Source organism: Oratosquilla oratoria, chromosome 5 (genome assembly GCF_046742065.1).
Source record: "Oratosquilla oratoria isolate Oo_2021 chromosome 5, ASM4674206v1, whole genome shotgun sequence".
Classification (NCBI taxonomy): Eukaryota; Metazoa; Arthropoda; class Malacostraca; order Stomatopoda; family Squillidae; genus Oratosquilla; species Oratosquilla oratoria.
The window spans coordinates 22,478,774-22,491,273 of NC_134781.1; the positions used below are offsets into that span (position 1 = coordinate 22,478,774).

At 40.8% G+C, this 12,500-nt stretch overlaps 1 long non-coding RNA gene across 2 annotated transcripts in view; it reads left to right on the forward strand.

Moving 5' to 3' along the window:
• Positions 1-12,500, forward strand: part of LOC143025214 (uncharacterized) — a 182,988-nt gene that overhangs the window by 43,578 nt on the left and 126,910 nt on the right. The window contains exons 2-3 of one of the 2 annotated variants that reach the window (XR_012966372.1): positions 3,565-3,799; positions 4,904-5,295. This is a non-coding gene — a long non-coding RNA (uncharacterized LOC143025214). The remainder of the gene's footprint in view (positions 1-3,564; positions 3,800-4,903; positions 5,296-12,500) is intronic. The other variant, XR_012966371.1, reaches the window with a different exon arrangement.

Genomic DNA, 12,500 nt, shown 5'->3' on the forward strand with positions numbered 1-12,500 from the left:
GTTAACGAATGGTTAACGAATGGAATAGACTTAAAATGGCGGTAATTAGGCCTTTCTCGCAAGCATGCTATTTGCTTTTGTTATTTCGTTTGAGTAGAAACGACTTCGGTGACGATATTTTGCTTTTCAGTTTTCCAAATGTCAAATCAATCTTGCGTCATAGAGAAGCTGAACGACGAACTAAGAGAAGTTAAGCCTAGAATACAAAGGTTAGACACAAAATTGTTGAGATGTTCTTACGGAAGTCTAGATTATTGTATCCGAAGTCATTTCCACTCGAACGAAGTCTCAAAAGCAAGTAGCATGCTAGCATAGCGTGCCGCCACCTTTAGTGTGTGGTGAACGATGAAACAAATGGTTGTTTTAAGAGATTAGATAATTTTATAGATAGGGATGGCAGGTGTTAAGGGACATGGAACTGTTTAGTGTAGGCCTTATGGTCTTTTACAGTCTTCTCTATCTTTATGTTCTTACGTTTTCATTCAATTTCGTGGTTGTTTTTGGTGGATCAATTTTTTTTTTTTTTTTTTTTTTTTTTGTCTTGAATACTCCCCCCCCTTGGTTGAATAGAAAAATTTCGTGCTAACCAAAGTAAAATCTACAAAGAAATTTTTGTTGTTGAAAGATCAGAGAAAATGATATAATTGTTTATACAAGCCAGCAGTTTCTATGTACATTTGTGCGTTGGCTAGAAGAAGTATATTTACAGGGTGAGCACGAGACCGTTTGAAATGTAACAAGCAGTTCATCGTCTCTGTTCCGATCGGTTGTGCATCCAGAATGTTTCGTACTGATCATTCCCAGAAACTTTTCGGTCGCACATTGTTTGTCCAGGCTTGATTTCAAGAAAATTGGAGAATCTCGCTGACAACATAAATTTTTCATCTACCTACCCAATGAAATGAGTATTTGAATATGAATATTTGATGATAATATGTTAATGACGATAAGGTGGAGATGGTAGTGGTGGTGTTGGTGATGACAAGAATCGGAGAAACGCCGCGTGGATGACGTCATGTCGCTAAAGGCGACCAAAGACTAACCGTCCGTCTTTTGGGGCTCGCCTTCTTGTAAATCAAAAGCCGAGAGGGAACACCCCTCTTTACCTCTCCTCTTGCCTTTCCTTTCAGGATTTTCCTTACCCAAGACCCTTTCCTAACCCTCATACCACAGGGAGAGTTACAGCGGGACGCACTGTCCGAGGGTTAGCATCGAATTCGAATCAAGTTTAAATTCTACTCAGCCACAAGGTTGGACATTGTCTCTAGTTAGATTCCTCATGGGCTACGAACCTATGAGTGTCTGCAGTTCTTTAATTATCCTCCTCGAGGTGGACATCGAGTGTGAGAGTGGCTAGGGAGGAGGTTTAAATCTGATAGGATGCAAGGGAAAAGGACAAAAGAGGTTCCAAGGGCGCAAATAAAGGTTCAGGTGTCCTGTACAAGGAGGTTGTGTCAGGAAGGTTGCGGTCCGAAAAGGTTGCAAATGGTACAGTCGGGGGATAGAGTAAGAGAGGTGCCAAGACAAGGTGTTGTCAGAGGGTGGCCGGGAGTGGCTCTAGAAGGTGCTACCAGAAGGTACAAGGGGCCTTTGTCGGTGATCGATTCAGATGTGAGGGGGAAAGGTGCCTACTCTCACAGAATCTTTGTCGGCATCCGTTCTCTCATTCCTCCCCCTCCCACCTCCCCCCTCCCCTCCCTCAATCTAAATGTTCTTTATCTCAACTCATTTTTCTCATTTTTCCCAAATTTGATATTTTCACCTTTTCTCTCCTTCCCCTTTCTATTTTCTCCTCTTTATGTCATTTCTCTTTTCTTTCCTTCATCTCCTTCCTCTCTCTTCTCTCTCTCTTGCTCCTCTCTTTGCCCTCCTTCCTTTTCATTCTCTCCTTTATTTTCTCTCCTTTCTCCTTTTTCTCTAATTTTTTTATTCCTTTCTTTTTCTCTTCCATCTTTCCTTTCCTCCCTCTCTCTCTCTCTCTCTCTCCTTTATCTTCTTTCCATTTTCTCCTTTTGTCTCCTTTTTTCTGTCTTTCATTCCATCTCCTTCCCTTCTGTCTCAATCTTATGCTTCCATCTCCCTCTCTAGTGCCCTCTCTTTTTAATGGTTTTTATCCTGCTCTCCTTTTTCTTTTTCCTTTCTTCTCTCCCCTCTCTTTGTCTCCTCTCTTCTTAACCCATCTCCCCATCAGCCTGCCACCTCCCCCCCCCTCTCTCTCTCTCTCTCTCTCTCTCTCTCTCTCTCTCTCTCTCTCTCTCTCTCTCTCTCTCTCTCTCACCCCTCCATCACTCCTACCCTTTTTAACGTTCTTTTATCCCGTCTTTTTCTTTCTTCCTCCCTCAGTGTTGTCCAGCATAATAATGAATCCAACTACTGCCCTCACAGGCGCCTTCATCTCCCCCTCCTCCCCTCCTCATCTCCCCCCCCTTCATCCCCTCCCCTTCATCCCCTTCCCCTTTCTCAGTCTCCCTTACCCCCCTCAAAGGGCTTTCGTCTTGTAAAATGGACTTGTTCTTATCCGACCCAAAGACGCGACCCAAAGACGACGTTGGGTTTTTGGGTGTAAGCATGGTTGGGCCGAAGAACAGACAACTCACTCACCATAGATAACAGCAGAAGAACCACTGTCACGATCACTATCACCACCACCATCATCACCGCCATTACTAACATCAACAACGGTAAAAACGTTAACAACAACGTCTACACTTACAACAGCAACATCACTAGTGCCGATACCAATATCATCACCAACACCGACATCATGACAATGTCCAACACCACAGCCGTAATCACCATCACTATCACCATTACCTCTAATACCACTATCATCACATTCATCACCACTACAATCAGCATCACCATTTTCGTATTACCAATTATACATCACTAAGCATTACGTATCGCTACTGACACACCGCCTCATGCATCACGGCTTACATCACATTTTTCACCATATGTGGATAATGTGTGGTATTGCAGCCTAAGAGTTCTAGGAGTCCCTGCATGAGAGTTTCAGTGTTGAGAGTCATGCGCGGCACCTAGGTCACCCTAGGTCACCCTAGGTCACGAGTCAGAATGAGACAGCTACCTGCCCTGTGAGTCAGTCGGCAAAGTGTGCCTGGTTCGTTCACTCACAGGAAAAGCAACGCTTCTGGTGTTATTTTTACGGACGTGGGAGACGTGTAACGACACTAGAGGGACGGAGAGCTGATCGCTTATCGCTTCTGGTGCCTGCGGCGTCGGCTCTGCAGGATCTGTTGGGGTATTCCTTGCATTGACGGTATTCTTACTTGCCGGGTTACAGATTTACCGGGTTTGGGAAGGGTGGAAAGGGGAAGGTAGAGAGATAGAGGGGGTAGAGAAAAACAAGGGTAGAGATTGAGAGAGCGATAGGGGAGGTAGAGGTAGGGGGGGAGAGTGGGCAGAGGGAAGGAAAAAAATAAGCGATGTACGAGCAAACGTACGTGTATGTGAATATTTTTCTTGTGCAAGCATATACATATTACAAACCCTGTGACCATTATCTTTCGTCTAACGTGTTCCTTCTCTTTCTTCCATCAGGCATGCCGACCATCAAGGACCTACACTGAGGAGGAGACAAGCGATTGCCTAAGCTTAGCGCTCACTTGAAAAAAAAAAAAAAAGTGAAAAAGACAAGATCTACGTGTCGTGTGTTTCGGAATCGAGCGCGATGTTGATCAAGGCGTGGACAGGCAAAGGGACGATACCACAAGACCAAGCAGTTCTCCTCCCCGGCAACTGACAGACACTTCCCGGAGACCTGGAGGAGGAAGAGGTAATACTCGAATAGGAGGGCATTCTCGGAGGTTCTTATATACTTTTTTTTTTTTTTTTTTTTTTTACTTACAGTAAAGTCGTTCTAAATGAATTATTGATTCGTTGGTCAATTGGGGATTTTTTTTTTTTTTTTTATTCCTACTTGGCTGGGAGTGGAAACAAATAAGAAAAGTATATATAAAATGACAAGTGAAAGTATTTTTACCATAAAATCGAAAATTTTAAAAGGAAAACAGAACTTCAGTTGGTGTGAAAAATAGATATGAAGAAATATTGGAAAAATATTAGAAAAATGAGACAAAACTAAGAAAATGGGACATAATCCACCACAGTTTTTTAAGGAACATTTTCGCACAGGTAAACAACATTAACGTCATTTAACAAACACAAGCAATTCAGACACCTTACGAATTCAAATGAACATGAAACTGGATAAAAATAATACCAGCTTAGGGAAATAGATTAAAAAAGAATGCATAATACAGCAGTATAGGATATATTTCAGTCACAGGTATACACACACACACACACACACACACACACACACACACACACACACACACACACACCCATAAACACAAAAATAAATGTAAGCAAAGAACACAAGTAAAAGGGGCACATACAAAACACATCCATACACAATATAAATTCACATACAAACACAAACGGACACATACAAACACAAACTGACACATATAAACACAAACGCACACATACAAACACAAACGCACACATACAAACACAAACGCACACATACAAACACAAACGCACACTTACAAACAGAAACACACACATACAAACAGAAACACTCATACAAACACAAACGCACATATACAAACACAAACGCACATATACACAAACGCACACATACAAACACAAACACACACAAACATACAAACACAAACGCACACATACAAACACAAACGCACACATACACAGGATATGTACGCAAACCAAACACAATAAAGACCCAAAGCAAACACACGCGGCCTCTACTTGTGGTCACAAAACACTCCAGCATCGATCACGAGACTCACAACAATTCTACAAATAAAACCAACCTCTCCACAAGAATATCACCATATAAGTCTCCATTCACAAGGTTTCTACCGAATGAACTACATACAGGACCCTTCTACAGGAAAAAGAAAGTAGAAAAAAAGGTCAGACTGTAGACAGATCCTCACGGGTCCATGTTACCGAATCCAGGTATAACAGGAAAAAACTGGACTTGGAAAACTGGGTGACATAAGTATACTACAATAAACGCTCTCCTATCATCACGTAGCCGCCTTTACCTCCATAATCGCTCCTCCGTCACGTAGTCACCTTTCCCTCTACAAGAAGCCATCTTCCATCACAGCGTTACAACAAGCACTTGTACAGATAACGCAGTCCATAGAATTTTTTTAGAAGTACAGTCGGGGCTACGGACATCTACATACTTCTTCGTATTGACAAGACGTCTGGAAGCAGCTTTCTCGAGGAGGAAAGGTAAGCCTCTTGAGACTGTCGGATTAAAGAGAGTAAGAGAGCTGGAGAAAAGAGTAGAGAGAGGGAGAGAGTAAGAACTGTAGGATGAAGAGGTGAAGAGATGACTTAAATAACTGCTCCATTACATACACGTTGACCATTAGGTGTGTAGTATGGTAAGGGAATTGTAAATACAATAAATTTCCTCAGTATGTATATGTTCGCACAAACAAGTGTATACAGTGCACATTTATAGTTACACTGCAATAGAATGACATAAAACACGTGAACACGCACACGTACACACAAACACGCGCGCTCGCGCACATGTATACACATACACAAGCATTTATATATATATACATATATATATATATATATATATATATATATATATATATATATATATATATATATATATATATATACATAAATCTTATACCCACTCTCGGAGAAAGATAAGCTGAAGAGGATCACAGTCAGTGGTCGAAATATACGGTTTACTCTGTATCTCGGCTTATCTTTCTCCGAGAGTGGGTCCTAAGTTTTATTTTACTCATGTGTTACATCTACGTTATTTGATATATATATATATATATATATATATATGTATATATATATATAAATATGTATAATATGTATATACATACATACATATACATATACCAAAATTTCCCCCCTATATATGTGTATATGTATATATATATATATATATATATATATATACATATATATATATTTGTATGTACATATATGTATGCATATATATATATATGTATACATAATTGTATGTATATATATGTATGCATATATATATATATTTAGAGAGAGAAAGAGAGAGAGAGAGAGAGGTGAGGTGGCAAAATGAAAAGTTAAGGCTAGAGTAGTGAGTTTATTCAGAGCCAGACGTTTCGACCTCTACGGTCTTCCTCAGTCGACTGAAAAGAGAAAAAGAATCAAAATTCGTCAACAGCTTTTAATGTGACCTGACGACCCTGCCTTAACTCACCCCGGTCCCATTTTTCTCTCAAGCCAACCGCCAGCTGCGCGGACGTTTGGGACCAGGACATAAACCCCCCACGGGAATTAGTGGTGTTTTCGGTGGCAAGTGTAAGGAATTGGGACTGGGGTGAGGCAAGGCAGGGTCGTCAGATCACGTTAAAAGCTGTTGACGAATTTTGATTCTTCTCCTGTAGAGGTCGAAACGTCTGGCTCTGAATAATCTCACTACTCTAGCCTTAACTTTTCAATTTGCCATCTCACCTCTCTTTCTCTCTCTCTCTCTCTCTCTCTCTCTCTCTCTCTCTCTCTCTATACACATATATATATATATATATATATGTGTGTGTGTATACATAAGTTTATATATATATATATGTATATATATTATATATATATATACACATATATACACACGTACGTAGAGGTGCATAAACGTATACATACACGCACACGCACACACACACACGCGTAAAGACATACGCACATGCACCCACCCACACACGCAAACACAGCAGCTGAAATATTGATGTAATATATATATAGGAATGCTTTTTGTAGTAGAATAGACAGATATTTAATTTTAATTTTCTAATTTTCCAGTTGTTAATATTTACAAATTCATTGTGATTTTGGTTTGTTTTGCTGCCAGGTATTACACAATATGCAATGGAAACTTGACCAAAAAGCTAAATCAATCTAAAAACCGAATTGTGTCAAATTCATTATGCCATCGTGGATGTTTAACCCCCTCTGCTATTGATGCGATCACACATTGATGAATAAAATGGCTTGGCAGCAGGTATAAACAAGTCCCACACGATACGGGAAAGGTAATTTGTAATAGACTAGCTTGAGTGGAAAGGGTGGTGAGGTAAACGCCAAAAAACCGTAGGAGTTTTTATTACTAACGTTTCGTCCTTAAAGGACTTCCTCAGAGTATATACTAAGAAAATATTTACAGTTTGTATACTTCACTTTCCTTACCCCGTTCCTCCCCTATCTCCGTCCTTCCGTCGCTCCGTTTCACCTCGAAGAAAGTCGCTAGTCAACTTTGATGATTTAATAAATCCTTCTCTATGATTATTGCAAGGTTTTGAAGCATCGTTATACTATCGAGTGGATGCCACGCAGATAGACCCAACAGCAGTGAAAAGATTAATCGAAAATAAATAAGAGATTTTAAGTAATCACTGAGGGATATCCAGAACAAAGAGTTAATTCGTAAAAATCCAGAAAAGGGTCAAACGCGCAAAAAATACGAAGGCTGCGGACACTATACTTTGTTTTGAAATTACATAACCATATAGAATATGTATACTCTATGTATTGCTCCCCAGTCGACGACAATTCGTACTACGTGAACGTCTGCGTCATAAATAGGTCATCATTCCTTATTTGGAAGTGACGTGAGTCTTTGGTCATCTTGTTATTTCTGAAGAAGGTAAGAGGCAGCAGGGAGCCGATATAGGTGTATTCAGAGCGTTTTTTTTTTTTTTTTTTTTTTTTAAGCCCATTCCTCCTAGTTTCCTGGACTCTACATTGACATGCGGCCAAGTATCTGCCCGATTCAGAATTGTCTTATACATGTGTGTGTTTATGCACGGACTCTCTCTCTCTCTCTCTCTCTCTCACACACACACACACACATATGTATATATATAATGCTTGTATATGTCAGTCAAACAATCAGGTAGTAACAAAGCGTTGAAAGCGTATTCATTCAGGGTAATCTACACAAATATAAGGCGTATGATTGAAGTGACAAACACATCTCCCTATCTTCCCGTCTAGTGTAACACGTCGTCGTTAATACCTAAAGCAAAGATATATAACACACGTAGCATATTGGCTCTACAAAACCATTACCTGTCTGTAGTTATCATATTGGACGGGGAACAAATTAGATTGGGTCATTAAAATGAAACTTTAAAGGTTAAAAGATGATAGTAACATCGCATACAGGACACACACAAAGGCCGTAGTGGCATATTGCTTGTTATGCAACCCTAAATTGAACAATATCCACCATACATGTATTATTCATAAATGTAATAAATGATTAGTTCGCAATTACTGGTACTGAACACAAGGACAGGTACATGACTTTATTGCATTAATATTAATATCAAGCACGGGGTACTTCAAAAGCAGTATAGAATAATTTGCCGATAGCTTGATAAATACTAGAAATATAAAATCGTTTCATATAGTGTTGAATGAGTGAGTTCGTACCTTTGTAATCACTATACATTTGTAACAACCACCAAATGCAAGTTCTGCAAGGAACGTTCCAAGAAAACTTCTCTCTTAGAATAACGTTTCTAAACCTTTTCGGACCATAGCACCCCCTGTTGTCATGTCTAATCAGTCAAGCACCCCTATCTTGTGTTATTAGAAGGATAAAAGAAAGTGAAGTGTACTGCTTGATTTTCTTGATTCCTTACAACTGAAACAAATTGACAATGTTGTTTATAGAAGACATAAGAACACCCTAAAAAAATAAATTAGCATGGAAAAGGTCAAATATGCACAACTAGGTAATCAATGATACATATATCAATGTAATTTTTGTGTGCATCAATTCCCAGCACCCCCTATAATTGATTTCAGCACCCCAGGTTGGTAAACGCGGTCTTAAAACGTTGGACATGTCATTAAAAGAGTAGATACAGACTGAAGAGGCGATGTTTTTATATCTAAATAAGTAATGTTGCTTTTGAATACCTGTACATTTGCGTCTAGACAAGAACATTCTCCTTCTCCTCCTCCTCCTCCTCCTCCTCCTCCTCCTCCTCCTCCTCCTCCTCCTCCTCCTTCTTCTCCTTCTTTTTCTCATTCTTCTCCTTCTCCTTTTTCTCCTTCTCCTACTCCTCCCCCTCCTCCTCCCCTCCTCCTCCCCTCCTCCTCCCCTCCTCCTCCTTAGGTTATATATATATATATATATATATATATATATATATATATATATACATATAAAACCTAAGATATTTGGGTTGATTTTTCTATCTAGTTTGAACGAAAACGTTTCTACCGCTGTTACCCATTGCTTATAAACAAATAGACAACACAGCACAGACACACACATCTAGCACTACACTATGATACATTCAGATAGTCTGGACCCCTTTAAACAAAAGAGGAATGTAATCATCTGCAGAGAACTAGAAAAATGGTGACAACTCAGTCTGACCGTAAAAGGGCTTTTAATCAACTGCCTTAATCCCAGAGACGGTGAATGATGTTGGTTAATTATATCACATGGGTATATTTCTTCGTTGTTTCCAGGGTAAATATCTCTTCCCCACCAGTCACCCCTTTCCCGCCCCCCCAGGGGTACTCTCCCTTCCCCCTTCCCGGAGTATCGCCCTCCCCCACCTTCCCCCCGGGGGGGGGGCACTCTCGTTCCCTCAGGGTCACTTCCATCCAGTTCCCTCCTTTCTCCCAATGTAGTCTCCTTTCTTCGTCATAGTCCTTCCCCCCCCCCCGGGGGGAGCCTTTCCTTCTCGTTGCCACTCGCTCTCTCTGTATCATCTCACCATATCTCTCAGACTCTCTGTCATCTCACCATATCTCTCAGACTCTCTGTCATCTCACCATATCTCTCAGACTCTCTGTCATCTCACCATATCTCTCAGACTCTCTGTCATCTCACCATATCTCTCAGACTCTCTGTCATCTCACCATATCTCTCAGACTCTCTGTCATCTCACCATATCTCTCAGACTCTCTGTCATCTCACCATATCTCTCAGACTCTCTGTCATCTCACCATATCTCTCAGACTCTCTGTCATCTCACCATATCTCTCAGACTCTCTGTCATCTCACCATATCTCTCAGACTCTCTGTCATCTCACCATATCTCTCAGACTCTCTGTCATCTCACCATATCTCTCAGACTCTCTGTCATCTCACCATATCTCTCAGACTCTCTGTCATCTCACCATATCTCTCAGACTCTCTGTCATCTCACCATATCTCTCAGACTCTCTGTCATCTCACCATATCTCTCAGACTCTCTGTCATCTCACCATATCTCTCAGACTCTCTGTCATCTCACCATATCTCTCAGACTCTCTGTCATCTCACCATATCTCTCAGCCTCTCTGTCATCTCACCAAATCTCTCAGACTCTCTGTCCTCACTCCTTGGTGTCTCCCCCCCCTCCCCCCCTCCGGCGTCTTCCAGAGTACCCGATGCCCTTCCGCTGTGGCACAACAGACTCACTTCATATTGGGGGGGAAGGGGAAGGGGTGGGTGTGGGGGTTCCAGGAAAAAATAAAATATTGATTCACGTTCCAGTTTGGAATATTTCTCATCATCCAGAGATCTTTTCATCTCCGTAGCTCAGGATCCTCTTTTTTTTCATGTCTTTGTGGTAAGTCTTGGAGGAACGTGTTTGATATTGATAGAGAATGTTGACATTCTTGCCGCTCGATGCAATAGGATACAGGCACTGGCGCGGCCGTATTGTGTAGTGTAGTAATATGACCACGGCTGGGGATAGATTGGTTGTCTGCATGGAAGCTAGCCAAGTATGACGCTCAGAGTTAAGGGAGAAGAAGTGCGGCTATGCGCTGTGTTTAATCATATTCACAAATGCAATAAAGCGGACACGAGAATGAACCATTGTATATTGGAAGTATAACAATTCTTACGTTGTTGATATATTGGTATATGAGTTCATATTATATATGTGTATATATATGTTATATATATATATATATATATATATATATATGTATATATATATATGTATATAAATGTATATATATATATATGTATATATATATTATGCACGCATAAAAATCGCTGTTTACAAAAAGATTTACATTTTTGATATGATATTTGTTCATTATTTATAAAAAGATACTATTTGTAGAAATATATTTAATAATGAAAATCATATTTGGATGTTTTGATACTTCGTATATAAGGGCCAGTTTTTAGCATTGGCACAGTCTTGCATAGATCAGAGTTGTGTTGAACGCGTAGCGTAGTCTTTGTTCTGGCTAATGTAAAACAATTTGATTAAACTGAAGAGACAAAGGACATGAATGGCTTTCCAACCGCTCTCCACAATGGCGGGCATCAAAGGTGCAGTAGAACAAAGTCGCATTTATATGCTAGCACTTAATCAGTAGGCTCGATCTCATTACGATGACTCCAGACTTCGTTCACAATCACAGCCATTCTAACACACCAACGACAACTTTACAAGCGACCATGGTGGGGTACAGGGGCTGTATTGTCCCCTCAGGGGATAGGCCGGTCATGTAGTGGACCATTAAGGTCGTGATGGAAAATTTCTGTTGCCACAAACATCTCCCTCCTCTTCCTCCTCCTCCTCCTCCTCCTCCTCCTCCTCCTCCTCCTCCTCCTCCTCCTCCTCCCGAGAAAGAAATATAAATTTAAGAAGGAAATAGGCGAAAACTGGTTCACCAATAGAATGGTTAACGATTGGATAGACTTAGTAACCATTTAGTGAGCGCTGAAAGGATTGGTTGTTTTGTGGTAAGGGACAAGGAACTGACTAGTGTAGGCCTTATGGTCTCTTCCAGTCCTCTCTATTCTTATGTTCTTATGTCCCTGGGTTGAGTGTGTTGCTCCAGAATAGAAAATATAATGTATGTCAATTCTTCATAAGAATTGAATGAAAGGGAGATTTTCAGAGCAGCTGAATAAAATTATCCTCTTTATTTTAGAACAAAATACACATGATCAGGGTCAATGGTTTCATTAAAAAAAAGTAAAGTTGAAGACATTACAACTCTGCCTTTCTACGACTCTCCATTTTTCTACTTCGTTTATCTCCCTCCACTTTTTGACATCAACCATAACGCGTATCTGTATGTTCCACAAACGACATTCTCCATCTTCTCCTCCATCACTATCCCCCCCCCTTTCGTTCTCCTTACGCTTGAGCGGTCATCTCCTCCTCCTCCTCCTCCTCCTCCTCGTCTTGTCCCACTTATCGTCCGTTTCCTCTCTCTCCCCCTCTTCGCTTCTCTTTTCTATGGATTCCACTTCCGCCCACACTTGTCCTGTCCTTCACGGTTGACTCCTCTTCCTCCTCCTCCTCCTCCTCCTCCTTCTCCGCTTCCTTTTCCCCCCGCCACCTCCTCCTCCTCCTTTTCCTCCTCCTCTTCCTCCTCCTTTTCCTCCTCCTCTTCCTCCTCCTTTTCCTTTTCCTCTGCCACTTCCTCCTCGTCCTTCTCCTCCTCCT